This window comes from Vidua macroura, chromosome 4 (assembly GCF_024509145.1).
Source record: "Vidua macroura isolate BioBank_ID:100142 chromosome 4, ASM2450914v1, whole genome shotgun sequence".
In the NCBI taxonomy this organism is placed as follows: Eukaryota; Metazoa; Chordata; class Aves; order Passeriformes; family Viduidae; genus Vidua; species Vidua macroura.
This window is the reverse complement of record NC_071574.1, coordinates 46,095,071-46,109,170: the sequence shown is the minus strand read 5'-3', so window position 1 is coordinate 46,109,170 and position 14,100 is coordinate 46,095,071. Positions and strand designations below refer to the sequence as shown.

The 14,100-nt window shown below is 38.4% G+C and overlaps 1 protein-coding gene across 3 annotated transcripts in view; it reads left to right on the top strand.

The window, feature by feature from the left end:
• Positions 1–66: 66 nt before the first annotated feature.
• The window catches only part of TRMT9B (tRNA methyltransferase 9B (putative)), a 114,046-nt gene continuing 100,012 nt past the window's right edge, over positions 67–14,100 (top strand). Inside the window, exons 1-2 of one of the 3 annotated variants that reach the window (XM_053976580.1) lie at positions 67–197; positions 9,306–9,434. The gene's annotated coding sequence lies outside the window, so the exon portion shown is untranslated. Of the gene's footprint in view, positions 198–579; positions 694–9,305; positions 9,435–14,100 lie in introns of those variants that run through there. The other 2 variants (XM_053976581.1, XM_053976582.1) reach the window with 2 other exon arrangements.

Here is a 14,100-nt window from a genome sequence, read left to right as displayed (position 1 = left end):
GGTCACGTGGGGGGGACGGGGCGGGCCGGGCCCGTCCGGGAACGCCCGGGAACGCCCGTGCTCAGGGGCGGCGGTGCCCGGAACCCCCCGCAGCCCGCCCGGCACCGGGGAGGGGGGAGCGCCCCGGCCGGGCCGGGGTTGGCTGGCAGGGGAAGAGGGACAGCCGTACGGGTTGACTCCGGGGAGCGGCTGCCGTGGTGAGGGTCGGGCGCTAGCAGGGCTGTGGGGGAGGCAGGGATAGAGGGACAGAGCCGTCGGGGCGGCGAGAGGGTTCTGCAGCGGGGAACGGGGGTCTGTAGCTGCCGTGGTCCCGGAGGCATCACCCGGCGGGTGCCCGTCGCCCTCTCTGCGGCTGCTACTCGCACTCGTCTTGGGCCGCTTGGGCTTGCCCCTCTTCCTTCTTTGTTAGTCTTTTAATGGAGGACACGATAAGATAAAAGTTACAAGGTTAGGGTCCCCCGCTCTCTCCCCGAGTGTCCCCAGCCCTCGCAGGACGGGTCGGACGCGCCCGCTGTGCCGTCACAGCCCGGCGGGCAGCGAGCCGCGCTCCCCGCCAGCGTGCAACAGAGGCGGGCTCTGCGGGGAAGCACCCGATCTGTTTCGCCTAAAGTAGTCACGGTGGGGAAATGCTTGGGCTTTCCAGGTGAACGCCAGCCTCTAATGGAAGCTTGAAGCCTATTGCATAAGTGCTATGTATTTATTATTGTTACAATGCCTTGGTTTTTTTTTTAACGTTAGAAGGCTGTCATAAATCCAGACGTTTCAGATAAATATAGCAGTACCTTTAAAACCTTCCAAGCAAAGCTTGCACATCAGGAAAATTAATATATGACCATACGAAGGGAGCAAAGCTATATTTATCTTCAGCTGTATTCCATGTATGGCAGGCTGGAAGATGATGCTAAAGGTTGTTAAGAGAGCTGTAGGCAAAGATGGCATGATTGGAAATAACCAATAACACATCTGGATTTACATCCAGGTGTTTTGTCTGACCTCAACTTTAAGCTTCATCCTTTGCCAGTGGCTTTCAAGTTCCTAAAGTCAAAGAAAAAACATGTTATGGTAATTGAAGCATGAAGGCACCATGGGTTTATTTTAAACATGGATAGGAAAGATGGACTCTTACAGTAATTAATTTAAAAACTGAGTGAGTTAGGAAATGGAAGTCTAAGGATCAAAGTAAAATAGATATCTGTAGTGTGAACTTGAGTTGTGATGGGATGTTGAGAATTGCTTTGAATTATTATGAATGGTTTTAATGGATTATGGATTCTGGTGTGGACATGTCAAGCGTGAGTTGACCCCTCACAAAGTATTTGACTTAGCCAATTTGGACAAAAGTAAAACTCTGAAAGAAGTACTGTTAAACAGTAGTTTATTTTGCATTTCAGATTAGATTACTCTTGGAAGTACAGAAGAAAAATAAAACAGGACAAACCCCAAGGGCTTGTGGGATTGGAATTAGGACAGTAAGGCTGTCCTCTGATGAAACAATTTAAAACAGTAGAAATGAAAACATGTTTCCACCATTGCCACTTCCAATGATTCCTATAAAAGTTCATACATTAGTGTTTCTACTTAAAGTTCATATATTAGTGATTCAAGCAATCATAAGTGCAATCAATGCAATCAGCTGTTTTACATAATTTCCAGTGTAAAGGCACAAAATACTCATGGCTTTGCCAGCATTAGCATCTTGGAGCAGAAGAATTGAGGTTTTTCCCATCATCTTTCCCTGCAAAACTGAAACAGTGAAACAAGGGATTTGAAGTAGGATGGATGAATAGATGGGTAGGGAGCCTGACATTTTTTATTGCTCTCACCAGTTGTAGAAATGTCTGACATCTGGGAGATTATTTACAAGGAAGCTAGATTATATATTCACCTGGTCCTTATTCTCTAGACATTATTTTTTATCTGTGTTGGAAATGATGGGCCTAGTTAGACTGTGGTCATACCCAATGTTAACACTCTTTTATGTTTGAACTACAGTTGATTCTTTGAGCTTTGGTTTTGGTGTATTATTCCACCTTTGGCATATTTAACTAAACAAGGAAAAAGCCCTCAAATTTCAAGATTTTCACTGTGTTACCATCAGGATGTGATAGTTATGTAAGAGAGGAAAAAAAGACATTTTCAAGATTAGATAACAGGCAGCTCCACCACCACTCCATTAAAATAGCACACACAAAAATCCTTTTTTTTTTTTCCCTGCTTGTAGGGTCAGATAAATGATATTTTAAAACAACAAAGCCTTGTCATTGTGCAGTTCATGTGGGCCATTCTAAGAATGACTTCAGGGACTGTCCCTTCCTGCTGTAGAGCAGTATTGTACTGCTGGTTATGGAAGTTGGTGGTTCTCATTCAGAAAGGTACCTGCAAAGCACTGTGCCTTCAGTATAGTGAGGTAGAAGTAATTCCTTTCTTAGGCTTTTTAAGGTATTGGTTGGATTTTTTCCAAGCAATTCCTTGTATGCATAGATTGTGCAACCCAATTAGACATGAGATGGCAATAAAACAGTGGTTTAAGTTGTATTTGACCCCACTTTTGGTAAATTAAGCACAATGATTCTGATTCAAGGTCTTCAGAAATCAACAGCAGTATAAACAAAGTAAAGCAAGACCAACCCAGATTAGGGAACAGGCAGTGGAACTAAAAATTAATACCTACATACTGGAAATCTGGAGCCAAGCCCCATTTTTACAGGCCCTAGGCATATACCCCACAAAGAAGTTAACCCAAAGGATGTAGTTGTATTCTAAGAGAAAGAATGTCTTTCTGGCTGTTTCTCCTCTTTTTCTTTGAAGGTAAATGCTAGTTACCCAGCTATTGTAACTTTTTTGCAAAGATATGTGTAGCAAAGGCAAAATAAAATTAATTAGAGAAAGATTAGATTAGGCAAATAAGAGTCATACTTAGAAAAGCATAATATTCCTGAAAACTATTTGTTCTACCAAGAAACACTTAAATATAATTTCTTCTAGGAAAAAAAAAAGAAATATCAAGCCATATTTAAAATTCTTGAATGGTTTTTGAAGACCTTAGCTGATAATGCTTGAGTTCCTTCAGCCCTGGTTAAGCAATAATGCTCAGAACCAACTATGATCTGTTTTGTTTCAGGTTTTCATGGTTGTTAAGTAGAATTTTGGGGCTTTAGTGGGATAGTTCTGGCAGAGAGATTTTTAAATAGAAAAATGCTCAGCATCACTGCAGTAAAACAGATCCTTGTTTGTGCAATGTAGTGGTGGGCAAAAGTTGTTTGGTTTTTTTGGGGGTTTTTTTTGCTTGTTTGTTTGTTTGTTTGTTTTTGGTTAGGAGTGGTCAAAAAGCTGCATTTGCAGCTTGGTCTCAGAAGTTAGTTATGGTGAGCTGAACAGGGCTAGACTGTCAGCACTAGTGTGGCCAGGAGGACCAGGACACTGATTGTCCCCCTGTCCTCAGCACTGTTGTCCCACCTCAAGTGCTGTGTCCAGTTCTGGGCCCCTCACTACAAGAGGGACATTGAGGCGCTGGCACAAGTCCAGAGTAGGGCAACAAAGCTGGTGAAGGGTCTGGAAAATTAGTCCTACAAGGAGCAGCTGAGGGTACTAGAGTTCATCCCAGAGAGTAGTCTTTCCAAAAGGAAAAGAATTTTAAATGAACAAGATTTATTTCAGATTTTTTTCTTTTGGCAAAGGCAAGAATTCTAGCATTTTTATGAAATGTGTTAAATGCAGTGACTTCTGCTGCACAAAACCAGTTTTTAGCTGTCTAAATAAACTGCTAATTAACAAACAGTCAAGTGCTCATTGGGATTTCCCTTCAGTTCAGCGTGAAATCTGAATTCTGCTTCATAGCATAATAGTATGGAAATTGCCGGTGGATAAGGGACAGACTGTGGATCTGGTCTGCCTAGACTTTAGTAAAGCCTTTGACACTGTTTCCCACAGCCTTCTCCTGGAGAAACTGGCTGCTCATGGCTTGGACATGGCACTGTTCCTGGCTGAAAAGCTGTCTGCATGGCCAGACCCAGAGAGTGGTGGTGAATAGAGTGACATCCACTTGGCAGCCAGTCCCTAGTGGGGTTTCCCAGGGCTCAGTACTGGGACAAGTTTGGTTTTGTATTTTGATCAATGCTCTGGGGGTAGAGGTCGGTCTCTTCTCCAAGAAACAACCAAGAGAATGAGAAAATGGCCTCAAGTTGCCCGAAGGGAGGTATAAATTTGCTATAGGAAAAACTTTCCTCGCTGAAAGGATGGTCAAGCATTGGAACAGGCTGCCTCGAGCAGTGGTGGACCCACCATCTATGGAGGGTCTAAACCACATGTAGATGTGCCAGTTAGGAACGTGGTTTAGTGGTAGTCTTGGAAGTGTTGGGTTAACAGTTGGACTTGATCTCAAAAGTCTTTTCCAACCTAAATGATTCTCTGATTCTATGTCTTCATTTTTGGTTCAATTACTGTTTTGGAGGTGTCTGCCCGCTTTGTCAAGAGAGCTCTGAGGAGCTTGCTCCTGCTGGGTGATTTTGGATTTGGGGCAGTGACACCCAGAACTCAGGAGATGCTCGTCCCCTTTCTTCTTTCCCAGTTACCAGAATCCTAGTTTGTCTGTGGTGCTGAGAAGTCTAATCTCATCTCCAAAAACAACTGTTTTGAGTCTTAACATACCAATGTTAGGGACTGATTTTTTTTTTTTTCTCTCCAACTGGAGACTACTTGTTTTCAGTAGATCCAATGTGACACTTCTGAGATTTGTCTGAATGAGATTTCTCTCACTTTGATGATGATGATGATGGCAGCAATACTTGTCTTAAAAATACAAATGACAAAGATTGACCTCAGGGATTAAAAGGAATGAAAGTTTAGACCAGATTTTATCTAACAACATAAAATCTCAGCTAGGGGAGGCTGAGCTGACTAAGTTTCCAAATGTGACAGAACTGACAGCCGTGACCGTCAGATGATCTGAGAAAAAAATCTGGGACACTGGCTGCAGATCAGCAAGCACAGTATTGCTTACAAGAAGGAAGAAAAAGGCATTCACCAAGTATAGACAATTAAGCTACCTCAATAGTATATTAGGGATGTAGAGCACATTTTCAAGTGAAAAACTAATGAGAGATATGAAGCAAACATGAATACCATAACCCATAACCCTTGAGTTTACCTAACATAGATTAAAGTCAACCTAAAATGTGCTTTTGTTCTTGTAATGGAAATGATATTCTGCAGACAGGCAGTTCTCAGGCTCTCATCTCTTTGGACCCAAGTAAAGCAGATGATATAATGAGCCACATGGAGAATTTTGACTGAAACAGAGTAAGATGGAGTTGCTAAAAAGTTGTCAGGTCCGAAAGATCCTGTTAAAAGCCTATGGAAATGGATCATGAAGAGCTTCCTGTCTGGAAACACATTTCTTATGCATTTTTTGAGGATCAGCTTTAGTACTAATTTTACTTGATATTTTCATCAGTGACCCTGGCACAAAAAGGCAGGAAATTGATCTTTTGGTTTGGCAGCAAGTAAGAAAGTGATGTCAATAAACTGAGGAGAAAAATGTCAGACAGAATGAAACCAACCTGTGTGACTACTGGGGTAGTAGAAATGGAGGAATTGTAGTCATGCAAGTGCCAAACCATGTACATCTATTGAGAAAAATGATTGCTAGATCCTGAGAGTTTATTAACGGGAAATGCTAGAAGCATGCAGAAAGAACAGGAAGCTATAAAAAAAAATCTGATATCAGCCTAGACTTTTTTTTTTACTGTTGAGATAAGGAATTACTCACTGTGCTCTGTGTGACTCTGGTGAACAGAGTCACACACAACAGACAGTTCTGATCAGGTTATTTGTAAAAAAAGAGGAAGTGTAACTAACTGAAGGAAGAAAAAGATAATTTGGAACAGATTTACCATACAACAAGAATTGGAGAAATGCTTGCTCCCCCACTGTCTTGCCAAAATGAAGATGGAGAAGGGACATGATTGCCCTATGTAAGTGATTTATGAGAACAGATAGCAAGTTACATGTAAGAAAAATGATGAAGTAAATGACTAAAAGAAATTTAGATTAGGAGAATACTTCTGAGAATCTGAAGTGAGATTATGGGATGGTTTCTGAGAAACAGTGGGAGGATTTACAGGCTGTCAAACAGTGCTTGTTAATGCCAGGACAGGGATTATCTGACGTGTTAAGCTGTTATAGCAAGGGACTGGATTCAGTCTGAAGAACAGAAAACAGTTAATCAGTAGGAAACAAGTTAGTAAATAGAAGAATAATTGACAAACTGCTACCTAAACTTTTCAACTATTGAGTCCACTCCTTAGTCTCAGTCATTGTTACACAGTGAAAGTTTCAGTGTGTCTCTTCTCAGCAGGGCAATGAAGGAATGGTTGCAAAGTCACGAGGACCACAATTAAAAAATCCCCCAGGTCCTTGGAAAAAATACAAACTCACTTAGAGAAGAAGACTTTGGAGAAGTGTGAGGAGAGGGAACAACCTCTTCCTTTGAAAGACAGCAGGAATAAGGCATCCTAACCCTATGCTCAGGTTAGGATACCCAACACACTGGCAGGACTGACAGAGAAGGTAGCTGCTGTCAGTGCAGCAAAATATCCATACCCACCTCATGGAGCCATAGAGAGGCATGTTAGCCACTACTTCCGTGGTTGCCAAAATTGGGTGGGGAGAGAAGGCAGCAAAATCCAAGTTTAGCCACCTTGAGCTTCATTTAGTAGCACACCAGGGAGGAAGTGCTCATGGCTGCTGCCCTGCCTCTGCAAGCCATGCATGGCCCTGGGGACTTCCCAGAGATTGTGACTATTTAAACCATTACCTTTTGCTTTTCACTCCTAAATGACTGTTCTGCCATTCTCACTGCTTTAGCTGAATTGGGCACATTCCACTTCAGGTGGATCCAGTGAAGGACAGAGCAGGCTGTGCTTATACCTTTGGTGATTGCTCTAAATGGGAAAAGACCTGTTGAGCTGAAGTTGAATCCTCTTATGGGAAATAAGCTTATTGCTACTGATAAAATTTTTGTTGAATACCATTTTATTATTTTTTAAAAATCCATACACAAGAAACCAGCAAAACCCCAGTATAAACTGCCTTGTGAAAATGGCCATGCCAAATACTTCTCTGAGACATTTGACATCTCTCTTAATAATATTTTTTGTAATTGTTTCAGAAGGAAAGTGTGCAACATAACAACCTGCAAACAGTTCATACATAGTCATGCCTTCCATGTGTTAACTGCTGGGGAACAGCTTCAGATTGCTGTGCATTATAAATTGTCACTTATTTACCATGCCAGTTGGTGACCAAGGTAGCATATGTGAAATGAATTTGCAGTTTCTGTTACTGTTAGTTGAAATTTTCCAGTGAAACATTTTCTCAAATTAAAAGGAAAAAAAAAAAAAGTTACCCTTACCCAACAATCAGGAAGGCAATGCTTTGTAGAAGAGTATTTATTCAGATAATCTGACAAAACACGGGTAAGTTTTCATGAGACACATCTTCCAAATATGCATGAAGATAGCATTAGTGGTTTCTGTATATTTCCAGAATAGCTCTACCATGAGACTAGTCCCCACATGCCTCTAATCTGGTAAAGTCCCTGTTGTGGAACAAGAAAGTGATTTTGGGAAATCCATTTCTTGTCAAAGGTCAGCTCCTGGCTCCATAGCAATAGCCTCCAGTCATGTGTCTGTAGCTGCAGTTAAAAAACTTACAAATTTCTACTGAATCAGCAACCAGGACCTTGCAGTTCTGGCTTCCAGCCCTCCTCACATAAAAATGTGATATGCAAAATTAGTAATGATATATACATATTAGAGAAAATCAAGTTTTTCTTGAGAATCCACAGTAATTTCCAACTTCTAGAAGCAGATCTGTTTAGAAAAAACTTTTTTTTACTTCTTCATCCATGAATAAAAATATTTTGCCTCAGCTTTATGGTATTTATTTTTTCCTAAAGTAGTTAAAAGTCATTAAAATTGATGCTTGAAGTTTGAGTCACTTCAGCCCTGGCTAAGAAGTAATGCTCAAAACCAACTTGGTTTTGTTTTGTTTCAGTTTGTTCTGTGTTGCTTAGTAGACTTTTGGGGCTTTAGTGAGATAGTTCCAGCAGAGAGATTTTTAAATGGAAAAATGCTCAGCATCACTGCAGTTAAACAAACACTAACCCTTGTTTGTGCAACACAGTGGTAGGCAGAAGTTGGCTTTGAGTAATTTTTAGTTATGAGTGGCCACAAAGCTGCATTTACAGCTTGGTCTCAAAAGTTAATTTGAACTGAACAAAGCTAGACTGCTACCACTGTCTCTAGCATTACTGTACAACACTGCAGTGTGAATTTTCCAAGGGATCTTAATTCCCTTTGAGAAAATTTGAGCTATCAATTCTCAGTACTTTTGAAAGAAACCAGCCCAATAGTATGTTATTTAGTTACACGGTAATTATGTATGCACTAATATGAGAAAAAATGACCACACATAGGGATAAATAGTTAACTACATGTTAGGAAGATAAAGATCTCATTAAAAATAAAAAGGGAGGCAAAACATAATAGGATCTAAAATACTTAGGTAAAGACAGAGAGTTTATTGGCTTGATCCAATAAGGGACTTAAATACCTAAGGCAAGGTTTATGGAGAATTCAGGTTCCTAAGTCAAAAATGAGATTGCAGCTCATGCAGCTACTGCCTAACCCAGGAGTGCCTCAAATCACAAGGCTTTTCCTTGATTGTAATCTGTATCTTTAGAGTGTCTCGGATTTTGCTTTTGTGCACAGTCAGCGTGCAGCCACTAGAGCAGTTTAGGCACTTATTTCACATTCAGCCATTTGCAGTCTTCAGCTGAAAAGTTCAAGGATGCTATTCTGTCACAGGCCACACCAGGCACAGATTCACATTCTGAAATTCTTAGTTTGTTGTTGTTGCTTGCTTTTAAGATGAAAGACAGAGAGGTGGAATAACCTTTTATTTAACAATCTCTCTGTTAGATTATCGATACAAGGATAATTCTTGCACATCATTTCTATTCCTACAGACAAGAGAATTTTTTGCTTCATTGGGGCATGACTTTTAACAGGAACAGGGCAGGATCATCTTTGTTTTCAATAGCCCCGTCTCTTGCTGGGTAGGATCACTTTTCTGCCCTGTATAGATTTGCATCTTTTGTGTTTAATGGGGAAACACAAACAATGGGTTACTGTATAGGAGGTGCTTGTTTTCTCATTTTCCTTCTGTTAAACTGGCTGTGATTTAACAGAATACTGCAAGCCCTGCTCCTCATTCCTTTTTTTTTTTTTTTTTTTTTTTAACAGAATGGTAATTGGATCCTACAGTTAGGAGGACTCTAAGCTGTGAATTTTAAGCATGCTGTGTTATCTGTGTTGTGGCCTGACTTAAGTTTCTAAGGAATTGCAATAATGCTGCTGCATTTCTGGGGTTTGGTAAGTCTGGTAATTATACTTTGAAACTGTGGAACTGACTATCCTGGAAACAGTAATAAATGGAGTCTCTCATTTCCCTGTTGTCATGTTCATCGTATTTTTTCTTTTCCCATATGTGATAATATGTGGTTGTAGATTCTAAAGTATAGCTGAATGCTTCTACATGTGCAAGGCTACAAACTTAAAAATGTGATTAAGAAGGTCTTATTTTAAATTATTCCAGCTTTAAAAAGTAACAGCTCCAGATATGACATGAATCATAATTGTCTTTCCTTCAGGAAGAGAAACCTTAGACTGATCAGGCTCTTTCCTTCAGCCATTGTTGCTTGGTAGGAGAGATTCATATGATCTACAGATTTATAAAATAGCTAAATATTCACTGGAAAATGTGCTCCTATTAATATAAATTGTAATTATTCAAAGAGCAATGCACTTACAGTGTGAAGTACTAAATTTAAAGAGATAAAGTGCAGGAGCTCTTAGTGCAGAACTGTAACTGAATAATGAACAGAAATTGAAATAATAGCCAAAAAAGTACTGAAAAGGCTTCAATTAAAGAAGGCTTTTTTATTTTTTAAATAAAACTTGCTTATTAAGGAAGTGTGCAAAAAGCAAATAAGTCAGCAATTTTAATGTATGTTTTTCTTCAGCTGAAAGTTGTTGGCTAACAGTTATGTTGAATATCTCACAAATTTTTTCTGAGTTTTTATGTATTCACTCTACAGAAAAAATACAGGCTGATTGCTTTAAAAATAATGTATTACAAAAGAAAAGGTAATGATTTTGGACATGTGTTCTATATTCTAACTTGGTATTTAAAGAACAATTTATGTTGGTATCTGTTTATATATTTTCTAATGTATTTCCTGATAAAATATATATATTCTCTAATATATTCCTTGTTATCAAGCTGGATGTTTTGTATCTCTGAATGATTGTTCTCTGAGATAAATAATATTGAGATACATTTGGTGTTGAATATAGTTTGCCAAATAGGAGCAGTCTCTTTGAATTTTTAATAATTATTGCTCTTCATTCTTATACAAGTAAAATTAGAGTTATTGCATCATAGTTGCATTAAGGTATGCCTGTATTGTAAAATCAAATCTTCAACCAAAGTAGAAGGAAGGAAAAAAGCTTATTATGCTTGATATCTAGCTTCTTGGACAAAACCTTTCATTTCTGGATGGTCAATAATAAATGTGCAATTAGGGTTTCAGTCAATTAAAATATATCTTAAGAAATGCATATAGAAATCAGAAAATACTTGGCAGCCTAGTCATAGTAGTAACTGGAGGGAAAAGCCCTCCATTTGTTATTACTGGATTGGACTGCTGCTAGTATTAGATAAATTGCTGAGTCTAAATAAATCTAGATAATGATAAAATAGTTAGCAATCTTTTAAAATTCTGAAGAATTTATTAAAGTTACAAAATTCGTGTTTACTTATTCTTCTTAGGTTAACTCTTTTGGATCAGAGGAGCAGCTGCTCCTTGTGTCGTAGATATTTCTCATTCATAGAGTTCCATAGAGTTTTTGCATGTATATCCATTTTTTCCTTGTCTAATGGGTGTCCTTCCTTCCGAGGTTTTAGAGCACTGGGCAAATATTTTGTATCAAAGAGAATAGGAAATACATGATTTTTCTTCAAAACTCTGTGACTAGTACTCTTTACTAAATATAGTGTTATGTAAAGAACATGAACTAAACAAAAAGCAGCTACTTTAATCACAGGCAGAATACACCTAATTAAATCACCTTATTGGCAATAGTTTACCTTTTAGCAGCAAAATGAATTTTACTGTTTATTCTGACTATTCAATATTCTTTTTCTACTTTGGCTTGTACCTACTACTGTAACCCATGTTCTGTTTGCTTCTTGAACATTAGTAGCATCACCAGCAGCACATTGTGTGAGATGGGGAGAGCGTGTCTGTAAGCTGAGATATCACAGCCACATCTTTTCAACCTCTCCTACAAACCTGCTACAGGAAATGTACACCTTTATTTTACTTCTGCCAGAGACACCAGATGACAGGGTACAATTGGGAGACCATTACTCTCCATTAGACCAATGTTTTTCAGTGGAGCACAGGATCATACAGGAGAGAAGTGAGCACTCAGATTCTTCATTTCAGCATGATTGTGTACAGAACATTGTATTTCAGTCTTTCTCCCACCTATACGTCTCCTTCACCGTGTTTATAGAAGAAAATAATTGAGTATCTGGTCTTTGGCTGTTGTCCACAAATACTCTATCTAGAGACAAAAGAAGATTTCATTTAATTTTTTTCCATTTCAGAAAATGCAATGCAACATTTTTTTTTTTTTTAAATTCAAATGTATATTGAACACAATTTGTCCATGCAATTATAACAAGTTTCGTTCATACTGAGTCTAGGCTAGACACTTGCTCACAGGAGGCTCTGTGGTAAGTAGCCCATCCCAAAAGGATTCTATGTGATATGTTCTGTCCTTGTCATATTATATGTAACCATTGCATTTTAGGGATCTTTTTTAATGATTTGCATCCCTCAATTTCTGATTGTCCAGGAAGGGTTTCACAAGGGCTGAAAGACTTTGATAAGCCCATGCCTATGAGAGTATTTTTAAAATCACATCATATATTTTATTCATCTTCATAGTTCTACCTCTAGTAAAAAAAAAAATCACAATTTTTTTAGGTGAACAGCTTATCCTACTGGGTTTTTCATGGGTTTGCTGACGTGCTGGATCTGTTTTACGTTTGTGTTTGGCTATGCTGGTATTGATAGATCACCTGAGAGCCCTGCCTTACTCCCAGTTCATGCTTGCCCTTCACTGGAGAGCTGCAAACCTGACAAGCTGTTGCCATAATTTTTCTTTGTGACATACTGTAGAGCCTTCTTGTTACAAAGTACTTGGTTTGTGTTCTGGGGCTCTCAGCTGTGGAGATTTCATGTATGGCTCACTCTTTCAAGTTTCATGGTTCCTGTAATATTTCATCTTCCTGCTGGTACTGATTTAACACCTCGATTCCTGGCCATAAATTTAAGCCAAAAGTTAACTAGGTAGACTAGATGTAAATATTTATTATTAATTGTAAAAATAGAAGCTGTGACACATTTTTCTTTGTTGTTTTTAAACTTTGGAATGGGCTGCTGAGAGAGGCAGTGAAATCACCATCCATGGAAGTGTTCAACAAACAACTGGACGTGGCACTTAATGCCATGATATAGTTGACAAGGTGGTGATCAGTCAAAGATTTCAGAGGTCTTTTCCAACCTGCACGATTCTCTGATTCATTAAAAAAAATGTTCTCAGAAGTTCTTTTCCTTGGTACCTGGATCACCTTAATAAAAATGGTTAGTGGAAAACTCTGGTGTTTACAGGACTAATTCCTGGGGGTAACAGTTTCCCAGAATTTTTGAGTTCTGCAGCACCATTAACAAAATTAATAGTTAGTAATTGATTTCAGGTTTAAAAGCAGGTTATAATGATTGTAGGGCTGAGTCATATCTTAGACATAGTAGCTAAGTAAACTGTTCTGGTAAAGTAAACAGTAATACATCAGAACGAAAGGTTTCTGAATAAGCTATTTGCTGATAAATTACAACATAGCAGAGCTTGCCTGTCAAGAATGAAGCAAAGAAGGCGTCAGCATATAGTCTTTTTCTATCCAGAAGTCTTTCTCTTTGTAAAAGATTTACATTGTAAGAAAAATTACTAAGTATTTGTACAGGGAAGTTTGGGTAGAATAAGTAATTACTGGGAAGGAAGAAGCAAAACTGAAGGTATATTTTTCAAAGACATCCTACGTGTATATTTATACTAATGGGACTGAGTATATTTATACTAATGGGACTGAGATGTCCCTCTTTTCCTTGAAATCACCTCTTTGCCAGTGTTGTGAAGTTGGCAAGTCATGGATGTAGCTACTTTCCTACTTTCTGGCATCACTTAAAGAAAAATATAGGTTGTGTTCAGATTGTACAATAGCTCAGATTTCCCTGTGTCCGCAGCCTCTTTGGGAGCACAGTGTTAACTGTAAGCAACCTCTGATCCTTCCTTTCCTGGCCCAGACAGAAGCATATGGGCGATAATATGCATTAATAAATTTGAAACAAGTCTTCAGTCTTGGTACTGCTTCATTTTGCAATGATAGCCTCCTTTCTGTAGATCCAAATAGATGTAATGCCTTTATCAATTCTTACTGCAAATAACAGTTTCTCCATGGAATGACTATATTAAGAAATCTTGCTTTGAAATGACAATTTTAAGGCGATTTACATAAGAAATAACAATGCCTATAGTTAGATTGATTGTTGTTTTGAAGTAAGGACTTGTACAACGTTTTTGTCTTAGAAGTTTAAGTTACTTGATTTTTTTTTTGTTTAATTTTAGTTTACAGGATACTGGATTATACCTTCTCTTCCACTATTGATTCTATTGCATATCTTATTCCTACAATTCTCATATTATTAGTCTATTAAAATAAAATATATACACCAAAATATATATATACCTGTGAAAAAAGTATTTGCATATTAAATATCTAAATATATTTTTTAAATTGTCTTCTTTAAGCATTATCTGAAAAAAAAAAGGCGTTTTAAATGAAGAGAGTAATAAGTGCTTTAAATCTTAAAAAAAAAATTAAAAAATACTACTTTTACCCCTCTTTGGA